Source organism: Protopterus annectens, chromosome 12.part0 (assembly GCF_019279795.1).
Source record: "Protopterus annectens isolate FY-2018-M chromosome 12.part0, PAN1.0, whole genome shotgun sequence".
Classification (NCBI taxonomy): Eukaryota; Metazoa; Chordata; order Ceratodontiformes; family Protopteridae; genus Protopterus; species Protopterus annectens.
In genome coordinates, this window is record NC_056746.1 from 945,229,357 (window position 1) to 945,257,299 (window position 27,943).

General features: G+C 40.7%; 1 protein-coding gene across 3 annotated transcripts in view; it reads left to right on the plus strand.

Annotated features, from left to right (window-relative positions):
• The window catches only part of NELFCD (negative elongation factor complex member C/D), a 1,198,759-nt gene that overhangs the window by 797,252 nt on the left and 373,564 nt on the right, over positions 1 to 27,943 (plus strand). The window lies entirely within an intron of this gene.

Consider the following 27,943-nt stretch of genomic DNA (forward strand, 5'->3'; position numbering starts at 1 on the left):
CATTATGATAAGTACATAACTTTCATTTTTCTTGCTGCTTCTGTTTTACCCGACAGTGACCCCCCACCACCCCGGAAATCTGTCTGGCTATATAGAGTTCCTGTCATTCAGAAGTGTATGAAAGTGTATGATCTGATGTTAATCTTCATTCATTCCTTACTGATCGGTTATCAGTTCCATCCTCTGAACCGAGCCGGCCAAATATCAAGCTTGCGTCAACCAAAAACTCTTGAGCCAAGGTGCTACCCAGAATGCTCTGCTCCCTGTTACCTCAGATGATGTTTGCCACGTTGCTGCACAGCCGTGTCAAGCCACTCTCTTCAGCTGTCTAATTTTTTGAAAGTTTTATACATCTTTTCTACTTTAACGTTTTTCAGACAGTTTCTGCTAATATTTTCCTACCCTATCGTATACTTTAAATTTTCTCCCTTTTGTCTTTTCCCTTTATTACCCTTTTCTTACCTTTGAGGTAATTCATTACCATCGTTGGTAATCCTTCCTTCTCTCTGCTTACCCTTTTGGGTAGCCTTTCCTCTTCTTTTTGGTACTGTTCTCCACAGCATTATATTGGATAAGAAAAGTAGCGTTGGTTTTAAGCAGTGTAAGAATTACAGCCGTAAGTTACTGCTTTCTGATGGCCATGACTTGTGTGTCTATTGTCTGAATGTCTCCCTCCTTACTGTGGATCCCCCATGTGGGATTTATAGAAATTTTTCGACCAGGGCTCTTAACGAGAGAAAGAATAAATTAATATTGAAAGGTCTTCTCAAATCTCCTTTCTATGAGGCTATTTCTGGGTCAGAGGGCTCACCCCCTCCTGTTAAACCCGTAAGAGGCATGCTTCCTCATCGAGGTTGCTCCCTTCTTCTCCCTCTGGAGATTGTAGGGAGTCGGCTCATAAGATGATGAAATTAATTACTACTTCGCTGCCACCTGTATCCCTGTTGGCTCCAGGCTCGGCACCGCCCCAACTGATTCTGGCTCCAGCCATGTCTTCCTTATCGATACCGGCACCGGAGTTCCCGGTGCAGGCAATTACGCCTCCAACAGTTCCGTCACAGCCCTTACCGGCACCAACCATGCAGGTGCAGTCCCCTTCAGCACTGTTGGTACAATCCCTTTCAGCTCCAAGTATGACGTTACTGTCCTCCATGGTGCAGACACTTTCGGCACCATGTTCCTCTGTGCAGTCCTTTTTGGCACTGTCCTTGTTACTGGTGCAGACACTTTCCTCGATGGCACCGTACCCATCAGGGCAGACATTTGCCTTTACAGTGTAGGCATCTTCAACTTCTCTGAGGTCGGCATAGACTACTTCCACTCTGTTTTCGTCAGTGCAGATGTCCTCGGTTCTGGGCTCTGAACCTCTCGAATTAGCAAGGATCAAGTACTCTCCTTCCTTGGATCCATTTGTTGGTAAGCAATGTAGTCCTTTTCTAGGAAGGCCAGAATCGTCATCGCCTCTCTCTAAAAGGTCAACCAGGAGCCTCTCTGAGCAAGATGTGTTGCGGCTTGTGGCCAGAGGTCTCTCACCCATCGAAGTCCATGTTCCCTCCTTCAGGTGAAAGTATATCTCCTCAAACTCCAACATGCACTTCTCCTTCGACTTCCACCCAAGTATCGAAGCCTATTACTCTGATAGCAGCTTCCCTTCCTCTGTGGATCTCACTTTGGAACTGAAGTCGTCCTTGTGGCCTTTGGTGCACTGGGCATTGGGCACTTCTCAGGCCAGTGGCTGTGTCGTGGGGGAGGGCATTTCTGGTTCTACGCCGATTTTTTTCTATGGCACCCTCCAGGAATCCTCCCTCTCTCATGGTTTACAGTCCTCTTGAGACTCCTGGTCGGGGGGTCGGTTCGTCAGGGCGGGGTGTGACCCCGGTTCCGAGTTTGTGCTTGTTTCCAGGCTCCCATCCCTCCTTGGGCAGGCTGGCCTTCCAGGCCATGGAGAGGGCGCTTGCCTCCACTGTCAAACCCCACATGTTGGAGTCCTCTCCCCCCTCTGTGCCGCAACCGCTGGACACCGGGTACAAGGGCCTCCGGTTACTCCTCCTCAGGGTACCCCCTCTTTGCAGACTTCCCCAGAACCTCCCACTGAGGAAGTTCCCTGAAAAGCATCGTGCAAGAGGAAGCACATGGACTCCACTGAGGAGTCATTGACTGAAGATATATGGATCTTGATGACTGGGAAGGGTCGCCATGGTCACCCTCTGAGGAGGTGTCCTTTGGTGACATCCTAGAGATTCTTAGATGGAGGGATGACTGGAAGTCCTCTAAGCCTTCCTCTGAGGAATCTGTATTCCTGCAGGCTTTTTGTGCCTGGCCTCTTAACTCCTGGGTCACCCCTCCGGCCGATGAGCTCGTCCAGTGCGCATGGAAGGCTCCTGACACCCTGGAAGCAATACCAAGGAGACTGGATAAAATATTATCGCCCCCAGCAGAGCACCCGCATTGGTCAAGAGGTCTTCTAGTAGATGCTATGGTGGTGGCAGCTGCAACTAAAAAGGATTTGGCAGAAGAGAGCCAAACTGTCCATCCACCCAACAAGTAGTCCCGGGCGATAGACTAGGGAAGCGTGCGTTTGCTTCATCGACTTTTGCCTTAAGGTCTTTGAACTATTTGGCACACTTTACCAGGCTTCAGAGGGATGTTAACCAACTCTCTGAAACCTTGGCAGGAGAGATTTCTGACTAGGTCCATGAACAACGTTGCTTCTCAGATAGCCACCCTAGAGTCAATTTCCAATTCTTCCATCTTATTTCTTGTGCACGGAAGGAGAGGCTAGAGTGGCAGGTGCAGGTATAGTCACCAGATGACATGCCTGGTTGCGCCTTTGCGGACTCCAAGTCTTCCTTCATGAACGCCCCCATCAAGGCCGATTCTTTGGCCCTAAAGTGAAACATACGCTGGCAAGGTGCGAGCAAGATGACAAGACCCTATCTGCCATTGGTGTTAGACACTCCACTCCTCAAGCATTTCTACTCCATAAATCAGAGGAGCCAGGAAGATGTGGCACAGGAGATCATTCTCTTGCTCTTATTATCTTTCTATGACGCATGTGCCGAGTTCTCTGCTAGAGACAAGAGGGGGGAAACTCCAGTGGAAGATACCCCCTTCGGGGCAGAGGAGGTCCGCGAAACCGGGGTTCCATAGATTAATTCTCTGACCAATCCTTTCAGCACTCCTGAAGCGTTGCTTGACTGCGCTCACCTCTGGAAGCGGTCAGGGGTCGTTTTTCCTTGTACCCCGTTGCCTGGCAAAATATAACCACCGACTCTTGGGTACAATGGATAATATCCAGAGGGTATCGCATCCCCTTCCTTTGTCATCTCATTCATAGTATTACCCGATGTTCCACCCAGTCAAAGGGAAGCAGCAGCACAAGAAATAAGATGCTGCTACAAAAAAAGAGTTATCCAAATGGTCCCCCCCCCCCCGACCAGATAGGATCCATTTTTTAATCAAGATTCTTTTTAGTGCCAAAAAAGACAGGGACTGGAGATCAATTCTGGATCTCAGCACACTGAACAAATTTGTAAAAACAGAGAAATTCCAGATGGTCACGGTTCAGTCTATCCTTCCTCTCCTGGAAGAAGACTATTGGATGTGCTCTGTAGATCTTTAAGATGCATATTACCACATAAAAATGGACAAATGCTTAAGAAGATACCTCCGCTTCCGCAAAGGAGCCAGTTACTACCAATTTCGAGTCTGCCCTTCGGGCTCTCTCCAGCCCCCAGTTTGTTAACCAAATTCATGGCAGTAGTTATCACTCACTTGCGACTTCAAGGATTCCAGGCATTTCCATATCTAGACGACTGGCTCCTCACCGCCCCCACCAAGTGTCTATTGGAAGAAGCCCTGCTCTACACTCTCCTCACAGCACAAAGTCTGGGAATTGCTATAAACTGGGAGAAGTTTAACACGAGCACAGCTCAGTCTTTGGAATTCATAGGGGTACTGTTGGACACGAGAAATTGCATTGTATCTCTTCCGGACCACAGGCTTCAAAGAATAAGGCAACAGGTTCAACTGCTGCTCTGTCACCACCATTTTCCCGCTCGATCTATACTCTAACTCTTGGGGTCAATGACAGCCTTTATCACCATTGTTCCTTTAGCCAGATTCCACATGAGGCTCCTTCAGTGGTTACTTCTCACTCAGTGGTACCCTCTACAACATCCTTTGTTTTTTCAGATAAGTGTAACTCAGAGATGCAAGCAAGATTTACTCTGGTGGACGTCTCGAAATCCCCTACAATGGTCTCGCCGCTTCAGCCCCCATCAACCGAAAGCCATGGTAACCATGGACGCCTCCCTGATTGGGTGGGGGGGGGGCTATGTCTGGGAAACTCTGTCCAAGGCACCTGGTCGAAGACAGAGGCCCTTTTGCATATCATTGTCCTGGAACTGAGGGCGGTGCTACTAGTGTTGCAAGCATTTAATTCCATCCTTATGTCAGGGACTATTGCGATCCAATCAGACATGTCAGTGGTCTGGTACATCAACAAGCAAGGGGGCACCAGATCTTACCCATTATGCCGAGACGCCTTGAGAATATGGCAATGGGGTGATAGCTTCCAACTGCTTTCTAATTGCAACGCACATTCTTGGGAGCTCCAACGTGATAGTGAACAAATTGAGCAGGTGCATTCTACAACCCCACGAGTGGTCCCTCAATCCTATGATAGCAGCAAGAATCTTCAGCTGCTGAGGTCAGCCTTGCTGCGACCTATTTGCTTCCCCAACCAACTACAAGTGTAGCAACTATTTTGCTCTGATCCCCCCTCTGGGACAGTCATGAGAGACGCTCTAGTCCACGCTTGGCCCTCTGGTATACTTTATGCTTAACCTCCTCTTCCCCTCATCTCCCAATTTCTGAAGAATGCACGACAGTAGTGGATAAAAAGTCCCATGAATCTGTCAATAAATGTTTTTCCATGTGTATATACTTTTTTAACTTGTTATCAATAAATTTTGCTCAAGGGTTAGTGATGGACCCTTGTGCATCCACAATAGGTCTAAGAGGGGGGTTATGTAAGTCCTTATGGATTTTAGGTACCCCAAACATTGTTGGTGTCCTGGGGTGACAGTGAAACATATATGTTGAGTTCACTAAATGAACTAAACATTGCCTATAGACGCATTAGAGGTACCATCTATGATCTATTTATTGAAGGTGTTATTGACATAGATGAATTTAATTACTTGAATATTGGTCACCCCAGGACACCAACAATGTTTAGGGTGCCTAAAATCCATAAGGACTTACATAACCCCCCTTTTAGACCTATTGTGGATGCACAAGGGTCCATCACTAACCCTTTAGCAAAATTTATTGATAAGTTAAAAAAGTATATACACATGGAAAAACATTTATTGAAAGATTCATGGGACTTTTTATCCACTATTGGGTCTACTGAATACAATGGGAATGATATATTTGTCACTACTGACGTCCAAGACTTATATTCTGTTATTCCTCATGATACGGGTATAGATTGGTTTAATTCATTTTTGGATGAAAAGGGCTTAAATCAAACGAGTATTAATTTGTTTGATCAACTTCGACATTATTTTAAGGAATAACTTTATAATTTTTAACAACAATATTTATTTGCAAAGTGAAGGAGTGGCTATGGGTTCACAGTGTGGTGGCCTTTACGCAAACATAGTAATGTACATGTGGGAGAAGACGTACGTTTTTAATTCAACATTTTTTAACTTTTGTAAAATTTATCTACGTTTTTTGGATGACATATTTATCTTGTGGAATGGTAATAGTGATAAATTACATGAATTTTTAAATTATATCAACTCAACAACTACCTTTTTAAAATTTACAGCTACCATTAATTCCACTGCCATATCTTATTTGGATGTTTTACTGGAAAAGGACATTATAAACAAGGAGTTCAAATCAAAAATATACAGAAAAGAGACCTATAGTAATAGCTTATCGCATTTTAACAGCTGCCATCCCTATACCCAGAAGAGAGCTGTTTTAAAGGGTCAATTTGTCAGGGCTTCTAGGATGACTAGTAAAAGAGATGATTTTATAGTTGAATGTCTTAAATTGTGTGACATGTTTAAAAATAGAGGTTATCCTGACAATTTAATATATAACATTATGAATGAAGTAGTTGATAAAAGAGATAAGTTACATTTTATACCTTTATTAAATCATGTAGGTAAAACTACACTAAATGTATCGAATTCATATGTGGTAAATTCGGACAACAACACTAATAATCATACTACAATGATTCAAATTGACACTGAAACATTAAACAATACAGGAATGTCATCATTTACAAAGAGTTTTATTACAAACTTTAATTCAGACAGCACTTCTATAGACACCATTTTAAGGAAGAATTGGCAGCTTATTAAGGCGGATACAACATTTCACCCCCTTTTTACTAATAATCCATCTGTAGTGTATAAAAAAGGCATGAGCTTGAAAAAACATTTGGAAAAAAACATATAAAACAAAATATGGGTAGATGCAAATATTGTAAATATGTATTTGAAACGAACAAATTGATGATAAACAATATTAAGATTTGTTTAAAGGAAAAAGCTTGCTGTTATACAGAGAAAGTTGTGTATTGTGCCCTATGTAATGATTGTACTTCATTTTACATAGGAAAAACAGAAAGGAAATTGAAAGAACTTATAGGTGAACACGTAAGGGCCATAAGAGATGGAAATGAATTAAATGCTTTAGCCAAACACATTAATACAAATACATCGCACAACTTTAAATTTGTAGTGTTGGATGTCCTGAAAGTAGACACTAGAGGGGGGGTCTGGCAATTATTATTGGAAAGATGCGAGTTAGAATGGCAACTAAGATTGAATGCCAATTATTGGCCAGGCTTAAATAATTGTTTATCTATTGGTAGTATTTTAAAATTGAGATCATTAGTTAGATAATGTGTTTTTAAATTTAATTTATTGTTATTTAATAGGATACTTATAAAATTCATTAATTAAAAATCATATTTATTTATTTATTATTTTATTTTTATATTTCACATTTAATATAAAAATTTTATAATTAGATTTTAAATAAAAATAAAATAAAATGAATATTCATATATTTTAAGGAATATTATTTTAAAAACTTTTTATGAATATCAACTTATGTATTATTAAATTCATTCATTTATCACTTATTATGATAGTACCACTTATATACTGTGTCCTTTTAGATTTACTGTCGTGGGTCAACTAATAAACTACTCACATATCTATATAAATTTTGGCATCATATTTACGAATATACATACATCTATAATTAATTCTTTGAACACTTTTCACGGAATAAATTAATATCATCATTATTACTTTTACTGCATTTTTTAGATGTCACCCTTAAAACTTTATAAACATGGGTTGAGCGCTTTTTTGCGTACAAGCGCATATTTGCTAGTATTATTAGACTTTTGTAAGAGACGCTTTATGTCCATGTACACACATTTATTGGATTAAAATCTATTATAATATTACTATTAACGTATTGCGTCTATTTTAGAGACATAGTAATGGGTCAACCAAGAAATTATTCACACACTTACACAACTAAGGGTATCAAGTATTTACAAACACACATACAATGTATAACTCGTATATCATTCATGGAATAAAGCAACAACTATAATTATTACTTTAATCACTGTTATTGTATATTTTCAGAGGCTAGCTTAAAAACCTTATGAACACGGGTTGAGCGCTTTCATATATAAGCGCACACTCGCTAGCTTCATATACTTTTAAGTGATGGTTTACTTTCACTTACAAACATTCATTAGATTAATGCTTATATTCCATACAATTTGGAGTTGTTTTGCATAAGGATTTATAGTGGTGAGCAAACTTTCTTTCTTTATTCATTAATTATTGATCACATGTTGCTTCTTCATTTATTTTTCATTTATTCTTCATTTATTCCTTACTCATTGATGATACGCTGCTTCATTTGATGCATAATTTGATGCATTTTGTATATGTATTTTAGATGTATTATTGTGTGTACGCTTTAATCATATAAGTACTTGTTTAGTAGAGATTTCAGCATTGTGCTTATGGAGATAGTACTTGTATTGTTTATTACAGTATTACAGCACTATTTTACGTATTGGATTTACATCGCTGAAAGCTTTAAAACATGCTATTTCTTTAATTTTTGAATGTATTTAATTGATTATATCACTGACTCAATTTATTTAAACCACTGGAAGTGATGCAAAACTGTTTTTGAAAAAGTTTAGCATGAGCCAAACGAAAGCACTTAACTTAAACTGTCTTTTTTACGCATTGTGAATTTTCTTATTAAACCCTTGCTGAGCACTATTCAAGTTGGATACTCGATTTTGGAGGGTTTGTGCCATTATACTTTCGTCAAGCAAGTCCGTTTCTTTGGTTTACATTTAATCAACACACTGTTAAACATCTGTAAACTGGGCGCCATAGTCGAAAACACATCTGACACAGATATCCTCCAGAAGGGCCTCACAGAAATGGATAACTGGTGCCAGAGCCATGGCCTGAAGTTAAACGCCAAAAAATGCATAGTCATACCCTTTGGGAAAAACAAGGCTACCCCTAGCTACCATATAGGTGGCAATCCACTGAGCACAGAAAAAGTCATCAGAGATCTGGGGACCCAGGTTGACAGTAGCCTTTCGTTTGACACTCATGTTGCTAAAGTAGTTAGGAAAACCTTCTATATCACCCACCTGATCATGAAGGGATTCACATCTAGATCAAGGGAGGTCATCGTCCCCCTGTACTCATCACTTATTAGACCTATGATTGAGTACAATGCCCGTTCGAATGTATCTGACCAGACACCTGCTGCAGCTTGAAAGGGCGCAAAAGTTCCTCACCAAAAGGATAAAGGGTCTCAAAAATATGTATTATGCTGCCCGACTGAAAGAACTCCAGCTCTATTCAGTCTCATACCGCTTGCTCAGAGGTGACCTGTGCCTGACATATAAGGCCATGTCAAACCCAGATTTGATGAATATGCTTCACCTCAAAAAATCTAGATCCCTCAGAACCACAAGGGCGGGAGACTTAAACCTTGACACGGTTATAAATAGAACGTGCTGGAGGGACAGATTCATCACCCAGAGACTCCCTATGCTGTGGAACAAAATCCCGGTACATGTGAGGCAGAGCACCTCTCTGGTCTTGTTCAAGAGGAATCTTGACCAATGGATGGGAGATTGCAGATATACCCCAGGGATTACTTCAGCGTCACTGCTTGACAGAGGCACAGCAAAATGATAGGCATAGTTTTTATTCAAACTAAAGGGGTGGCGAAAGCCACATAACTATGGGCTAGGCTTATAAATGCAGCACATACCAAGTCCTATGCACGAGGGTTTGCACGGTCCAAACCAAGTAGAAAGCACCAAATAGACCAGCAAGGCAGCACAGAGTTCAATAAATTTATTAAATACTTGTGTCAATAACAGACTAGTTTCGGCAAACAGCCTTCTTCAGTGTAACACAATATAGTCAAGTTCCATTTTAATCATCATTTAAATACTTATCCAGAGCCAATCAAAATTATTTGCTCATGAATATTCATAAATTTGAAACATCTTAATTTTTTCATACAAAAATGCAATGGGTACTGTATATATTGACAAAGTCAATCCTGAATGTAAGGATAAACACCCCAAAGAGGTGCATACATAGAATTGGAAAGTTATTAGTATATTATGGCATATCCATCCCATCATATACTCATGCTCATGTTTATATCAAACTGTGTTTGGGTAGCCATAAACACTGGCTACTAAGCCAATGTTCATCAAAAGCACCAAATGTTTAATACTTCAAGTACTTAAATTAAATAGACTCAAAAAATAGGGAAATATAGAGCATATATATAGGAAGTCACAGTGAATATACATATGTGAATATATATGGGTGTGCAAAAGAACAAAATAAAATAAAATAAAATAAAAAATCAGCAACATCCATAATGTAAGGCTTATATCAAAGATTAAGCCCAAAATATGTATAGATAACCTCCAAGACTGATAATATGATAGTAAGTGCAACTATGTATTAATATCTTGTCTTAGATAATAATAAAATCAGTCCTGAAAATTAAAGGTGAACATCCCAAAAAAATGCGTACATAAGATAGGACAACTTATTGATATAATATGGCCTATCCATCCAGCCATATACTCATATTATATCAGTCTGTATATGTATAGCCATAAACCTTAGCTATTAAACAATTATTCATCTAAAGCACCGAAAATGTTGGATATCAAGTACTTAGGGTAAGAGGCCTAGACAAGCTATATCAGAAAAATGGGGAAATCAAAGGCGTATGTGTAGAGGGTTGAAGTGGGTATGCGCATATAACTAAATGTGGGTATGCCATTATACATACTGAATGATCCATGCTGTAAATCTTCAATCAAGAATTGGAAATTAAAGATCAAAAGACACATTCTTAACCACCAAGATATAAAAAATATGATAATATGTGCAACTGATTGAGATACTGAATAAAGAACTGTGTTAAGCTTACATGACCACAGGGGTTCAAATTGGTCATTGTTTACACATGGACATAGTCCATATACTATGTATAATTAAAGTAGGGCCCATGATCAATACCAGCCAAAATGCTTAAATGATCATTAACCCTACATAAGGGGTAACCTAAAAAGATGTAATCCATTAATTGGTGTCAGATATATCAATATTAATGTTAAGGAATAACCAAATTCACATGTACTGCGAGATGATGGATGAGGTTTTAACACTCTTTTGATATGTATGTCTGAACATGTGTTAAACAAGAATGTTCTGTATTTCCAAGGCCAATGCTATTGGCAGCTACAAGGAACAGCTATGGGGGCATCTTTTGCCCCTATATATGCTGACCTTTTCATGGCCTATGTCGAAGAATATATGATTTATGACATATCACATAACATCTTTCAGGTGGAAATGGACATTTGGAGACGTTACCTGGACGACTGCTGGTTGGTGTGGCGGGCTGATGTGTGTTACCTAAGGGAATTTGTTGAGTATCTTAATGATAATGTCTGGGGACTTGAATTTTCCGTGACATATGATAGAAACATCATTAGTTTTTTGGATGTCACTGTATATAGGAACTCAGACAATACTTTGTCTACCAGGGTTTTCCGCAAATACCCGCAATATAATACCTTGTTACACGCATCAAGTTTACATCCCCGTCACACCATCAGGAGTATTCCCATATCCCAGTTCATACGTATCAAACGGCTCAGTTCAAATATTGAGGAATACCAATCGGCCAGTAGGGATCTCAGTCGAAGATTTACCCATAGGGGATATGATAGATTTGATATTCTGTCTGCTCAGAGTAGAGCAAATAGTCTTGAAAGGGATGACTTATTACAATATCAGAATAAGAACAAAAATCAATCATCTACTTGGTACATGTGTCAGATTCATCACCACATATGGTAGAAACATTAATATGATCAGAAACATTATTAACAAACATTGGAATATTCTACTGGCTAATGAAAAGCTACGAAGTATCTTGGGACCTCGTTGTCTTTTTTCATACAAACGAGGCAAAACCTTAGGCTCTTACTTTTCACATTTCAAACATATGGCAAGTGGGGGGACGACCCATAAACAACTGACACTTCATGGTGATGAACTCATTGGTTCATTCCCTTGTGGCCATTGTGGATCCTGCCAGTATATGCTTAAATCCAAGGAGTTTACCAGTCGTAATACCAGTAGAATTTTTGACATTAAGGTTTTTGGTAATTGTAGTAGCGATTGGGTGGTGTACCTGGCCTCTTGTTACTGTGGGGGATTTTATGTTGGACAAACCTCTAGGGCTTTGAGATTCAGAATGAATGAACACCGTAGTGATATGAAAAACCATAAGGAGACTAGTGCCTTATATCAACACATATTAAAACATCCTCAGGCTAGGTTTACCTTTATGGTTATTGACCGCATTTCTGGAGATAGAACCAACAAACAGGGCTGGCATGGGTTACTGGATCAAAAAGAGAAATATTGGATTACTACATTGGGGGGTTTATTTCATCCTGGATTGAATGACCATTTATAGGAGAATTTGGTTATTCCTTAACATTAATATTGATATATCTGACACCAATTAGTGGATTACATCTTTTTAGGTTACCCCTTATGTAGGGTTAATGATCATTTAAGCATTTTGGCTGGTATTGATCATGGGCCCTACTTTAATTATACATAGTATATGGACTATGTCCATGTGTAAACAATGACCAATTTGAACCCCTGTGGTCATGTAAGCTTAACACAGTTCTTTATTCAGTATCTCAATCAGTTGCACATATTATCATATTTTTTATATCTTGGTGGTTAAGAATGTGTCTTTTGATCTTTAATTTCCAATTCTTGATTGAAGATTTACAGCATGGATCATTCAGTATGTATAATGGCATACCCACATTTAGTTATATCATACCCACTTCAACCCTCTACACATCGCCTTTGATTTCCCCATTTTCTGATATAGCTTGTCTAGGCCTCTTACCCTAAGTACTTGATATCCAACATTTTCGGTGCTTTAGATGAATAATTGTTTAATAGCTAAGGTTTATGGCTATACATATACAGACTGATATAATATGAGTATATGGCTGGATGGATAGGCCATATTATATCAATAAGTTGTCCTATCTTATGTGCGCATTTTTGGGATGTTCACCTTTAATTTTCAGGACTGATTTTATTATTATCTAAGACAAGATATTAATACATAGTTGCACTTACTATCATATTATCAGTCTTGGAGGTTATCTATACATATTTTGGGCTTAATCTTTGATATAAGCCTTACATTATGGATGTTGCTGATTTTTTATTTTATTTTATTTTATTTTGTTCTTTTGCACACCCATATATATTCACATATGTATATTCACTGTGACTTCCTATATATATGCTCTATATTTCCCTATTTTTTGAGTCTATTTAATTTAAGTACTTGAAGTATACATTTGGTGCTTTTGATGAACATTGGCTTAGTAGCCAGTGTTTATGGCTACCCAAACACAGTTTGATATAAACATGAGCATGAGTATATGATGGGATGGATATGCCATAATATACTAATAACTTTCCAATTCTATGTATGCACCTCTTTGGGGTGTTTATCCTTACATTCAGGATTGACTTTGTCAATATATACAGTACCCATTGCATTTTTGTATGAAAAAAATTAAGATGTTTCAAATTTATGAATATTCATGAGCAAATAATTTTGATTGGCTCTGGATAAGTATTTAAATGATGATTAAAATGGAACTTGACTATATTGTGTTACACTGAAGAAGGCTGTTTGCCGAAACTAGTCTGTTATTGACACAAGTATTTAATAAATTTATTGAACTCTGTGCTGCCTTGCTGGTCTATTTGGTGCTTTCTAGGCTTATAAATGCCCTTGGGCAGATAGCCTAGTATGAACCTATGAACCTATGTATATTTTTGCTTCTAAATATTTTGGATCACGATTTAACTATCCAGAAATGTCGTCTGTTAGCAATCAGACTACCGGAATACCTAAAAAAACGCAAAGAAAAAGAGACAGGCAGTCGAGGTCCAAAACTGATGACGATGTTTCTCCTAAGCCAGTCGCTAGTTCGCCAGTACTCCAGTGAGGCGCTTTCGCAGCCCCTGACACCCACTACTTTTGATTCGCAGGCCTGTACTGAGACCCATTCGGAGTCCGGTATGCCGCGAGATGCTTTAAGTATTGAACGCGTGGATATGTCTACCTTAGATGGGCCCGGAGCTGCTGTGCAGACACTGGCTTCTGAGGGTGTTTTCAGGCCTACAGATTTATATATTAAACCAATGCCATCTTCAAAACTAAGGCCAAAATCTACATCCATGTCTAAAAAACTGATGCATGGACCACGTGTGCAGGCCATTATGCCTAAAAAAACAAATGATCAAAATGGCTGAAGATTTAATTACTCTGATCAGGGGTAGCCAACCCCCTCCTTCTAAGAGGCCTAGGCAGGACATTGATTATGAATCTTCTGAACAGGATTCTATTTCTTCTGACTCTTCCAATTAACAGGATTTGTCTATTCCTACTTATGAGGACTCTGATGCAGAAGATTCCATTCCTTCTGCTTCACACCCTGAGGATTTTTCTTTTGGGGAAACTTTACATATCTTAAGGAAACATTTCCACTGGGAAAGCCAGGATTTATCTGAATCTAAAAAGAGACTTGGGGGATTTTCTTCTTCCTCAGCATAGGCCTTTGGCTATACCTCCTGTTCTAGACATTGTTGATTATGTTTTTTCAGAATCTAGTATGGCTCCTGATTCTCTGCCCCCAGCTCCTTGTAAGCCAGACAGATACTACAGGGTTTGTGATTTCCACAAATTCCTTTTCAAAAATCCTATTGCAGATCCTGAAACTATTTCTCAGGGTCCCAAGGGCATTAAGGCCTCTACTGCTAAAAATCCTACCCCTTCGAATAGAGATTCCAGGGCGCTGGACAAATGGGGTAAAAAGGTTTACACTTCTGCAACCTTGGCAATCAGGGCTTTAAACTGTCAATTTCATATGCTTAAATATCAACAGCATATCATGGGACTGCTTAAAACAGAAAATTGTTAATTTCTGACTCTGGAAAATCGAGATTTACAAGAGTTATTGCATCAGCTGAACAACTTGAAAAACAAACTTTGCAATGTGGTTTTGATTCTTTGGAAGCCTCTTGCAAGGCTGCTGTGACTGGGTCTGTGCTAAGAAGGCATGCTTGGCTCAGAGCAAACTCTGCCTGATCATGTTAAAGCAAAATTGTTGGATGTTCCTTTACAACAGGAACTCCTCTTTGGTAATAAGGCTGAAGAAGTTTTAAAAAAAGATGGAAGATGAAGCTAAATCTATGCAAACTGTGAAAGATGTCTTACAAGTGCAACCTCCAAGATTTAGTAGGCACTGGCCTACTAAGAACTGGTCCTTTCCAGTTCCTTTGAGAGCCACTCAAGTCAAACCCAGACATTCCAAAGGCTCCAGGATTCAATCACAAGGGACTTTTAGAACAAAACAATGGAGTGCCTCCACCTTCAAATCTGGAAACAACAAGTCCCCTCCCTATGGTAAACAGTCTCAGTGACTTCCCTCTACACTCACCAAGCACTTACTTTTAGCCGCCCCTTTGGGGGGGGGGGGGGGACTGGCTCTTCTTGCATGAAACTGGCAACTGATAACCCAGGACAAATGGGTTTTAAATATAGTATCCCAGGGATACAAATTTCATTTCCACATGTTGCCACTCCCAAACTGATGGCCAGTCCTGCCCCCAAATCAGTGGGCAGAGGCCCAGAAACAATTACTGTCCCTCATGAACATAGGGGCTATTCAGCCAGTACCAGAAGAGGAAAAGGGACAAGGTTTCTATTCAAGGCTTTTCTTGGTACCTAGAAAAGACAAATCATGGCGTCCAATTCTGGACTTATCTACTCTAAACACATTTCTGGACATTTCAAAATTCAAGATGCTGACTCAACAGTTACTTCCTGTGCTAGGCAAAGATGCTTGGTTGGTAACTGTAGACTTAAAAAGAGGCCTATCTGCATATCCCAATCGGAATCTTGCAGAAGATACCTCCACTTCAAAGCAGCTACTTACTGTACCAGTTCTCTGCACTGCCCTTTGGTTTGTCTACTGCGCCCAGGGTCTTCACAAAGTGCCTGGCTTCAGTAATTGCATTTTGCAGGCAAAGAACTATTCAAATATATCCATACCTGGACGATTGTCTAATTCAGGCAGAAAACAAGGACATTCTTCTACAGCATCTGGCATTTGTAAAAAGGGTTCTAACTTGTCTAGGGTACACCTTAAATGAAAAGAAATCACAACTAGTACCCTCTCAAAAAATTACATTCCTGGATGCAAGTTTGAATACAACTTCCCAGATGGCTTACCTTACGCCAGAAAAGCAAATTCAATTGGTGACTTCAAACAGGTGGCCACAAAAACCCTGCTATCTGCAAGGCAAATTTTGCAAGCCTTGGGGTTCATGGCCTCCTGCATTCTTCTAATTCCATATGCAAGACTGCATATGAGAAAACTTCAGTGGCACTTAAAAAGTTTATGGAGTCAACATTGTCACAGCCTGGAAACAATGATTCCTATCATACCTTGCCTGCAACTAGAGTTCCTATGGTGGGCAGGGGCCTGCCACCAAAACAAGGGACTGCCATTCACTCCACCCCCTGCCCCCCAAACCATAACTACAGACTCATCAGACTATGCTTGGGGGGCTCATCTGGCAGGGAAGTGCATTCAAGGCAAATGGAGCCCAAATCAAATGCACCTTCATATCAGTCAGAAAGAGATGCTAGCTGTACAGAATGCACTGACAGCCTTCAAGGACTACCTTCATCCAGGGCAATTAATGATAGACAGACAACATCACAGTTATGTGGTACATAAACAAGCAGGGGGGTACACATTCCTACCCCTTTTGCAGACTAGCCATGGCATTGTGGAACACAGCCTTGACATACCAAATACAATTACAAGCTCAATTCCTGCCAGGAAAGCTGAATACTCTGGCAGACGAACTAAACAGAAATCTCATGGACCCACATGAATGGAAACTGGAATCATGGATTTTCAACATGTTGACACACAAATGGGGGAGTCCAGACATAGATCTTTTTGCCTAACCCCAGAACTATCAGTTGGACAAATTCTGCACAATAACTCATCACAAAAAAGCTTGGAAAGTGGATGCTCTATCATTCAGCTGGAAAAACCCATCAGTCTATGCTTTTCCCCCTCTGCTCTCCAAAGTTCTACTAAAAGTCAGACGGGACAAACCAAAAATGATTCTGATTGCTTCAGGCTGGCCTCACCAACACTGGTACCCACTCCTGCGCAATGTCACACCTTCCTCTGTGGCACCTGCCTCCGACACCTTACTGTCTCAGCAGAACAACCAAATTCTGCACACTCAGCTCCAAACTTTGAATCTTGCAGCGTGGCTAATCACCTAAATTCACCCTTAGTATCCCTCAGCAAACCTGTGATGGATGTCATTTTGGAGGCGAGAAGGCCTAGTACTAGAAAATCTTATGCTGACAAATAGAAAAGATTCTGTGCCTGGAACCAGTCACAAGGAATAAGCACAGCAGTGCCCCAGTATTCCTTAGGTTTTACAATACTTACCTGAGATGCTTCACAAGTGCCTGTCCTTTTCTTCCATAAAAATCCATGCCTCTGGCATTTCAGCTCATTACAATACAGAACCCCTCCCCTCTTCTCTCATCCTCTGCTAAAGCAATATCTCAGAGGGGCCAAAAACTTAAGACCACCCAGGAGAGCTCCAACCCCTGCGTGAGACCTCAATTTTGTATTGGAAAAACTCACTCTCCCTCCTTTCGAGCCAGCTGCTACTGCAGACCTAAAATTTCTCTCCTGGAAAACCGCTTTCCGTTTAGCAGTCACTTCAGCTAGAAGGATTTCCGAATTACAGGCTCTTGTGGCAGCGGAGCCTTACATTATTTTTCATGTCTCTCAGAACCAGTCCATCCTTCATGCCTAAGGTGTGTCCAGTGTGGTTCTTAATCAGACCATTCATTTGCCAACTTTCTTTCCCAATCCACAGAGCAAGGGGGGGCGGATTCTGCATTCATTGGATGTGCACAGACGACTTAGATTTTACTTAAACAGGGAAAAATCTCTAAGAAAATCTAAACTACTGGTGGCATTTGCTGCAGGGGCAGAGGGAAAGGCTATTTCAAAGCAGACCATTTCCAAATGGATAAGCCATTGTATTCGTTTCTGCTATATGCACCATGGTAAAACTATCCCCCAGGGGATCAGATGTCATTCCACCAGGGCTGCATCTACTTCTACAGCCTTTCTCAGAGGTGTTCCTACCAAAGACATTTTAGAAGCTGCTACCTGGATCTCAGTTCATACTCTCACCAAACATTACCATTTACCTTTCTTCTCTAAATCCAGAGCTGGCTTTGCCACTGCTGTCTTGCAGGGCCTTACAGCCAGTCCTAATGCTGTATAAATCCATCCTCCCAACCATAGCTTTGGGAATCTAACCAAACCTAATGACTGCAACAGTGAAACACTAAGAACATAGTACAGTTGTGTACACTTACCATAAATGTAGATGTTCGAGTGTATTTACTGTTGCAGTCCTGGTTACCCACCCTCCAGCCCCGTTTTTCTCTTACTATACCTCTACTTTCTTTTACTAAGCTAAAAAGCCTTTTTGGTTTATTTGCTTTTGTTTGGAGGTATATATTTTTTCTGTTTTAAATTATATATATATATATATATATATATATATATATATATATATATTGCTCCCCATTTAGGGGGCACCTGACATCTGGGGTAAGAAAAACTGATGTAATGGCGTTTGCTGCATGTTTTATACCCCTGACGACCTGACGTCATGGAAGAAGGGACAGCAACTGATGCAGGACCCCAAGACTTTGTTAATCAGGTCGACTGAGGGCAACCTGCCAGCAGATCATCCTAAACGTAATGACTGCAACACTGAATACACTCAAACATCTACATTTATGGTAAGCGTACACAACTGTACTTTCCTTTGCTTGGCAGATAAGTTACCTTTTTGGGGGGGGGGGGCTCTTCAGGAAAATTATTTAAAAGTTAGGAGTTTGTGTTTTAATGGACTGTCATGAATCTATGCTGTACTTTTAAAATGAGCACTTTTTTTCCTGTCAGTTTAAAAGTTGTTTACAGTATTTAAAAAACATTTTTTCAGTGGAGAAAGTGTTTATTTTACTTTTTTGGCCCAGCAAAGTGTTTTAAAGTGTTTTTTTACGGTGCTTATTTGATGCAGTTAATTCTTACCCTACATTTATTGATAAAGAAGGGAAAATTATTGATAAATATGGGGGAAAAGTGTATGTTTCTGCAACTTTTCTTTTCAGAAGTTTAAATTGTCAGGCTCATATGTTAGTTTGTACTGACTAATTGTGAAAGTATGAGGAATTTTTATCCAGAGTTTCTTGTGAGGAAAATCTGCTTTAAGTAATTTCATTTTCTGTTGCTCCTATTGCATAGGTCACTATTCATGAGCTGTACCTACTGATATGGTTCTGAGGAGGTTTGCTGCATTCTCAGAGCCTCCAATACTTAAAAATGAGATTTTAAATTCACCTTTGGATAGAGATTTAGTGTTTGGCCCCTGTGCTTCAGAGGTGATCAGAAAGTGTGATGAAAGGGGTAAGCTTATTCAGGTTCCTATCACGTAATCGAACTTCCAGAAGGTCGAACACCAGTAGTTTGAACTTGGAAGTTTGAAAATTGAAGTCTGAATTCTTTCCCAGGGAAAGAATTTGGTTGGATGTTTCTGCGGCTTCGACATTTTCTCCACTGTGGTGTGAAAGTTACGAAACGTGTTAAGGTAAGTGTATGATTGTAACGGACGTTGGGGTTAGGGTGCGGGTAAGGTATGTGTGCGATAGTGACTGACCTTAGGGTTAGGGTTTGGGTTAAGGTTAGTGCATAGATAGTTGTGTATGTAAGGTTTACTGTAGGTTTACAAGGTTTTTGGTGTGCTTGTGTTGTGTGTGTGTTTTTCGGAACAGCAAATTTTTTCCCTGAGAAAAAATTTGCTGTTCTGATATCAAATTTCGATCTTCCAAGTTCTAACTTATGGTGTTCAAATTTTGGAAGTTCGATTACGTGATATAGACCCACTTATCCAGAGAAGATTTTTTAGCCCTGCTTTTCCAGATTTTCTAAGGGAATTTTTAACTTTTCATCCGGTTTTGACAAAAAGCAAAGTAAACCGTTTCAACAAAATAAAAGTAAACAGACATTTAAGAAGAAATGGCAAGGGAGATTCCATAAAGAAGCCTTGAATCTCCCAAATTCAAGGACAGTCCAAGTCTGACTGTTCAAGAGACCTTGTGACCACACCCCTTCCCCTTTTACCCTGGCCCCTTTTTTCTTCCAGAAATTCTGAACTTCCATTGCTCTCTCTGGCAACTGTTTCAGACAGGTTCTGAAAATCATATAAGGTTCTGAAAATCATTCATCTAGGTTATAGATTGCAGTGGAAGGAAATTCCTCCTTTCCAGGAAGTAATTTCTCAGGCTCCAGATTAGACTCTCTTGTTTCCAATGGTTATTCATTACATGCTGTCCCAAGGAGTGATAGAACCAATTCCTCTTTCCATGTGGGAGACGGATTTTTATGTTCCTAGTGCCAAAGAAAGAAAATACTTGGAGACCAGTAATGTATCTTTCTTTCCTAAACCTGTTTGTGATAGTGCCCAAATGCCACTTCACAACCTGTTACCTCTTAACTGTTCTATCAGGTTTCCTGGTAATATTGGGCATAAAAGATGCTCATCGCATCCCTATTCATCCGGACTTCAGATCTTTCTTAAGGTTTTGTGTGTCTGTATCACATTATCAGTTCACTGCCTTACCCTTTGGACTTCCCACTGCACCAAGAGTATTCACAAAGTGTCTAGCTCTAGTTATAGCTTACTGCAGGCTACAGGGTTATCCACACATTTCCATATTTAGATGGCTTGCTTACCTTTGCAGTGACTTTTTCAAGTGTCAGGAATCTCTCTCTTGGGTGAAAGATGCCCAACACGTGCTGGGATTTCAAAAGACAATTGAAGACTTTCTAGACCCCTTCACACAGGATTGTGTTCCTGGGAGTTCCTCAAGTAGACCTATTTGCCTCCTGTCTTAACAGTCAACTGGCAAGATTCTGTTCCAGGACTCCATGCAAGAAGGTCTGTAAGACAGATGCCTTTTCTTTTCCTTGGACAGGAACATTCCTGTATGGTTTTCCATTCCTTCCTCTAATATCTAGGGTACTTCTGAAGATTCAGAAGGTATCCCCCAAGAAGTGGCTTAGGCATGCATGGTTTCTACTTTCTTTTGGAAATGGCCAGGGGCAATTACCTCAAGCTTTCTCACAGACTGGATTTACTCGCAAGAACAGGGGTGTTTGATATACCCCGTTATCAATCAACTTCAATTGACTGCCTGTATGATAGGTTTTAATTTCTTTTAGGCACCTGTTTACTGAGTACATGTAGCAGGTACTAATGGCGGTGATAAAACCTGCTACTAGAAAATCATGTTTTAGTAAATATAAAAGATTTTCTAGTTGATGCCAGCTACATAAATTGTACTCATTTAGAACTATTTTTTATCTGATTTTACAATATTTATGTGAGTTACTATCCCCTGGCTTTTCTTATTCTTGTATTAAGTTTCATTTGCCTGTCATTTCAGCATATCTGCCCATGGACCCTCTTTCAATGCAGTCTCATGTCAAAATGTTTTTGAAAGGGGTTTTCTGTAAGAATCCTCCAAGAAAACTGATGGCCTCACTTTGGGATCATAATTTGGTAGAAGCAGCTAACATTTGCTCAATTTGAACCAGCTAACCTGGCTGACTTGAGGTTCTTAAAATAGAACAAATCAGTAAAACTGCTTTCCAGCCTCTGCAAAAGGGTATCTGAGCAAGCACTTATGGTGAGTTAGCCTGCTCTCATTTTCTACATGGACAAGGTTTCTTTGAGAACTATTTCTTTTATGCCTAAAGTAGTATCTGAGTTGGCTTTAAGCCAAATTACCCATCTTCCTTTTTTCTTTCCTGAACCTAAAAATAAGGAAGAGCGGATACGTTGGATGTCCACAGACAACTCTGGTATGATTTTTACATAACTAAATCATTCGGATCTTTGGATTTTGTGAAAGTAAGAAAGGACAGCTTGCATCAAGGTAAGAAGGGACAACTTGCACCAAAACAGACCATTTCCATTACCTTTCGTTATACTCGCCGTATTTAATCTATTCCAGGCAGGGTCAAGGACCAGTCAGCCAGGGCCTTGGCTTCACCTATGACTTTTTGGAAAGGGTTGGTTTCTGCAAGTGTTCCAGAAGCTGCTACTTGGTCCTCTCTACCAAAACACTAAGCTTGGTTCCTTTTTAGTTAAAGATCAGGTTTTGCTAGAACCATTCTCCAGGAGCTCCTGGACTCTTCTCCTTCCACCTCCCAAATGTAACAAGCTAAGGTGATCTACCCATTAAGCTAGGACCACTGCAGCAGTGATCAGTCTAATGAACATAGTACATTTGTGTAAGTTAACTGACAATAAAAGTACATGTTTATAGGTTCATAGGTTGGTACTAGGCTATCTGCCCTAGGGCCTGTACAAGCTTAGCCAAACAATTCCCCGGATATTTCTTCCCACAATATTTACTTCCTGGACCCCTGTCTGTCAGGGTGAACTGACGTGCTCCCCGGGGTGACTTTCCTATCTCCCATCCAATCATCAAGGTTCCTTTTGAAGAGGGCCAAGGAGGCGCTCTGCTTGACATGGATGGGCAGTCTATTCCAGAGAATGGGGAGTTTCTGGGTCAGGAATCTATCTCTCCAGCATGTTTTGTTCATTGTGATGACAAGGTTTAGATCCCTGGAGCGTGTGGCTCTGAGGGATTGGGGTTTCTTTAAGTGGAGCCTGTCCAACAGCTCAGGATTTGACATGGCCTTGTATGTTAAGCAGAGATCGCCTCTGAGTAGATGATATGCCACAGAGTATAGCTGGAGTTTTTTTAGATGGTCAGCATAGGCCTGTGATTCTTTTAGCAAGGTATTTCTGCGGCCTTTCCAGCTGTTACAAATGTCTTGTGAGGTACATACCAAACAGGGAGTTGTACTCTATATTGGGTCTAATGAGGGATGAGTGCAGTGGGACAATGGCCTCCTTTTGTTCTGGATGAAAAGTCCTTAGTGATGAGGTGTGCCACATAGGATTTCCTGACTGTTGTGGCGATGTGGTTATCTAAGGTGAGACCACTGTCCACCTGTGTCCCTAGGTCTCTCATCACACTTTCGGTGTTTAGTGTACTTCCACCTATGTGGTAATTCATGGGTACATGTTTTTTTTCCAAAAGGGGATAACTATACATTTCTTGTCATTAAGCTTGAGCCCATGGCTCTGGCACCAAGCATCTGTTTCTGTAAGGCCCTTTTGTAGAATATCCACATCATTTGGGGATTCAATAATGGCTCCTAGTTTGCAGTCATCTGTGAACTTTGTTAGCCAGAGTCCCTTGGTGTTGGCCTGTACTTCAGAGACGTAGATGCCAAACGAGAGCGGTACTCCACTTGTCACTTGTCTGGAGCTGGATTTGGAGTCTGCTACTTTTACAATCTGAGTTCTGTCAGTAAGCCAGACGGCAACCCATCGAGTGATGTAGGGATTTTTATGCCCAGCTTAGTAATTTTATCTATGATTCCAGAGTGGGGGATGGTGTCGAAGACCTTGGCGCGGTCCAGATAGGCTGTGTGGACTGCCTTACCCTTGTCCACAGCTCTGGAGACCTATTCGAAGAAGCCAGTCAGGTTCAATAGACAAGATCGGCCCTTCACGAACCCAAACTGCTTGGGGTCTAGTTTTTGAAGGTTGCCATTGTCTTTGCTTATAAGTTCCATGATAGTGTGTTCCATGCCCTTGCAGATCAGGTTCATCAGACCGAATGGGACAGTAGTTCCCGGGATCCAAGTTGGATCCTCCCTTGTGGAGTGGGATAATTGTAGCTGTGCGCCACTCAGTGAGCATGAAGTCTGAGGTGAGGCTGTGATTAAACATGACACTTAGGTGAGGTGCCAGTTCATTTTTGTAGTTCATGTAGTACACAGCCCGGGATGTCATCTGGTCCCATGGATGCTGTATTCTTAGCTTTGGAGAATGCGGTTTCTACCTGTGTGGCCGTCATTACTGGAATCTGGCAATCTTTTGATATTGAGGTGGGCCATTTAGGGGGTGAGGGGGGTGAAGTTGGCACTAAATCAATCTGCCAGGATATTGGCAATATCCTTGGGGTCGGTATATTTAATGCCATTCTGTTGTAGCTCAGCGCAGATCTGAGCATTGCCATTTAGATTCTTGACATAACTATAGAATGCCTTGTGATTGTCTTTGGAATCTTTGGCAATTTTATTTTTGTAACTAGCTTTGGAGGATTTTATGAGGGATCTCAGCTTCTTATTGAGGTTGGTAAGGGAGTTTTTTGCATCCTGGGATTTTCCTCTTTTCTGCAACAGTTTCTTACTTCTGTTGTATAGTTTCTTTATGGCAGGGAACCACCAGATTGGCTTCCTTTTTCTGGAGGAGAGCATCTTGGTTTTATTTGGGATGGCATGATTCATACACAAGTGAATGTGCTCGTACAGTGCCTTAGTATGATTCAGCAATCGAACTTTCAGCTCCCATCTGCATGGGTGCCATGAAGTTGGTCACTTCTGACTTAAGTAGCATGAAGTTGGCTTTGGAGAAGTTTTTTACGGAGGTTTCCTTAGTGGGGGGTGGGGGGGTGGGAGAGATGTGGATGTCAAGGGTGATTTGCTTATGGTCAGACCTGACCAATGAGGGAGTGACCACTGGTGTGCAGCATCTATCACCCATGTTGGTAATGACCAGGTCTAGGATATTGGAGCCCCTGGTGGAACAATGGATTAGTTGATCCAAGGCATTGGAATTTATGAATTCCAAGAACTGTTGGGAAAAGGTGTTACCTGAATTGTTTTCCCAGTTAATGGCAGGGTAGTTGAAATCACCCAGTATTAGGGTGTTTGGTTGTATCTTCATATTTTCCAGTATGTTTAGAAAGGTGTAGTGAGAATCTTTGGGCATGGTGGAGGGTCTGTAGCAAGCTGCAATTTAGATTACAGTCTTACCTAGTGTTAGTTGCACCTGGAGAATTTCAGATGCATTGTGTTGGGCAACTAACCTGGAGGTGTGAATATCCTTGGTGAATATGGACACTCCTCCATCTTTAATGTTTCGGTCTTGGTTTGGTGGCCGAAAAGTGTGGTAAGATTTGTAGCCTGGTATTGCAGGGGTGCTCTCTCGAGTATTGAACCAGGTCTCAGTTACTGCACAGATATTGATGTTCTCCATTTTTAGGAGTGCTTCGAGAGAGTGCATTTTGAGGTTTAGACTTCTAGCATTGAGTAGCATTACCTTCAGATTTTGCATGCTTGTATCTGTTGTGGTGGTGGTTTTGTCCTTTGAACCTTGCCTAAAAAAGGCACTATAGGGGTGGCAAGAGCTTTAGCCAGTAACCTGAATCCCAGGGGTGACGGATGCAGACCATCTCTGGCAAAGCATCGTGGTTTGTCGATCATGTCGTCTTAGGCAGACAGATACTGGATCCCCTTTGAATGACACCAGAAGCTTAGCCAATTGTTGAAGTCAATCATTTTGTCCTTATACTGTGGTATCATTCTGTGCGAAGGTAGGACACTACTCAGGACTAGGGTCATACCTGCTTGGGTCACATGGTCCGAGCGCTGTTCCATGTAGTCCAGGGAGGTACGTCTCAAGTCATTCACTCCAAATGGACAATGACAGAGTCGTTTTGTACTTGTTGTGGAGTGACTTGAGTGCATGCATTATATGGCGGATCCTGGCACCTGACAGGCAGCTGACTGTAATTTTCTCCTTGCTAAGTCTGTTGAGTGGGACTTCAGTGTGCCTGACTATAGAGTCACCTATGACTAAAGTGTTGGGTACATTGTCTTGCCTTAGGGGATGTTGTTGGGTGGCACACTGGTTTTGTGAGCTGTTTGTCTCTTTGATTGTGACTGGTGTTTGCATTTCAGTGTAGGAGGTCCTTGTTGCTTGGGCAGGTTAATGTTAAGGGCCTCCGCATATGTGGGTTTATTGTTGCTATGTGTGGGTGTTGATGGTGTGGGTTTTGAAGGGAGGTGTAGTGCATGTGTTAACCTTCTCCTCTTGACTTTCTAGCACAATCTTGGCTGGAGAGACCTTTGCTTCCAGTTTGGCTATGTAAATGCATCTCTCACAGGTTGTAGTGTTGGGTGGTAGGAGAAGAGGGTTGTCTGTGTACATGAGGCAGTTGCTGCATTGCCCCAGTATGCACAGATTCACCAGTTGGACCAGAGAAATCACTGGAAGTTGACCCTTGGACATGCCTGTGTAGGTACTTTTTTTGTAAAGTACAAGTGCTGTTTTCCCTTACCTTTGCAAGGTACTTTGCAGTTATAGGCCGTTTAGTGCCTATGATTAATTTCTCCTTATTAACAAGGAGAGTTGAGTGCTTGTATCAGTTTAAGGCTTCCTAGTGCTTTCCAGCAGGTTCTAGAGCAAGTACTATTCACAGGGGATCATATTTTAGTGCTACTACTGAGAAACAAGCTAGTTCTAAGGGAAAATTTGAAGTGCAGACTTTCTGGCACCTGGAATACTTTAACCATAGCCCCACGGTGCTGCACGATGCGAAAAAGCAAACACATGGGTTTTTAAGCCAGAAAGAGAGAGAAATCAGCCCAAAATGGCTAATATTACAGTTTCAGGGCTAGAAACCACTCCTCTAGTGTTAGGTAGTACAATGCTCACCACGCCCACTAGTAACCAGTAGGACTTCCCTGTACCGCAGCAAGGCCTGGATAGCTCTAAGCACAGAAAAAGTCCTGAAACCAGCAAAGCCTGGGATCTGGACTATACTAGCTAGGAAAGGCGGGAAACGAGCAAATAAGATAGTATTTTTTTTTTTTTTTTTTTGTTAAAACAGGCGAAACAATTCAGTGTTACAGTAAGTAAACACAGAAAAGGCTAATGCACTTGTGTGTGTAGTAGCCCTAAAATGTAAATGCAATTAAAACTCTACAAAATTAGCAATTTAAGACTTATTGAATGAAACAAGGCAAGTGCACAACTGAAAAACGATTTAAGAGGCAGTAATACAGTAGAATAAGTAGCTAGTCTACATATACAGAAAAGTCTATATATACAGAAAAGCAGCTAAAACTCATTAAAACAATTCAGATGCAGTGCAACATAGAGCACTTGAGTTGTACCAATATTAAGGCAAATACAGTTTTAATAAATGAACTAAAATATGCTGTATATTTCCAAAATGTTTGAGAAGCACAGTCAGAACACAAAGAGATTCAGGCAATTTTATCTGTAAGAAAGGGAGAAAGGAGGAACAGAAGGAAAGAAATTAAGTGGGTTGGCCTTCACAGATATTCTCTCTGTATTGGGTAGAATAAGCTAATGACACTAGACTGGGAGGAGTGTCCCAGATCAAATTTACAGTAAGGGCGGGCAACTGCAAAGCCACCAAGTATAACAGCAAGAGACAAACAGGTAGGGTGGGGAACAATACTAAAGATATTAGCCTACACTCTTTTAGACAGTAAACATTACAGAAATGTTTATCACAGCAGTGAGCCACAAAATGAAAGTTTTTAAACAGATAAAGGAGCAAGGAGACTCTACAGAATGCTTTTAACTGCAAACAAATCAGTTATCTGATGCACTCCTTGGCAGGAAATCAGAACAAACAAATAGGTGCTTAACAAGTACAGAAAATTTCCCGTTAATACCTTTCACATAGTGAAACTAGCTATAAGGCTTTACAAATAGTGTGACAGTAAAAGTTATTTCTCAGGCCCTGTAAGGCAGACAATTTTAGTTTAACCGTGCAGATTAGTTAATAGCAATAAAATAGTAAAAAGTATGCAGCAGGCAGTAAAAAGTGCTATATATAAATTGCTATAAGTAATAACCAGTATAAAGAAGCCAAAAAAGTATACTTATTGTTATATATCTCAGATCAGAGTTGTAGTCAATGCCCCTCCTCCACTCGGCTCAGTGTGTATAGACAGAAATCCTTTCAAAGTTAGGGCTTAAATACCAGAAGATACAACCTTAGACACCTTTTTTTAAAAAAAAAAAAGCTCAAAAGATCCAATGAGTGCTTACTCCAAGCTCTAGACCACCCAACCCCCACTAGCCAGCAGCCAATCAGCACAATCCTGCCATGAAGGTAGAGAAAGGCTTCTGCTAATTCAAGATGGCCTGGTCATGTG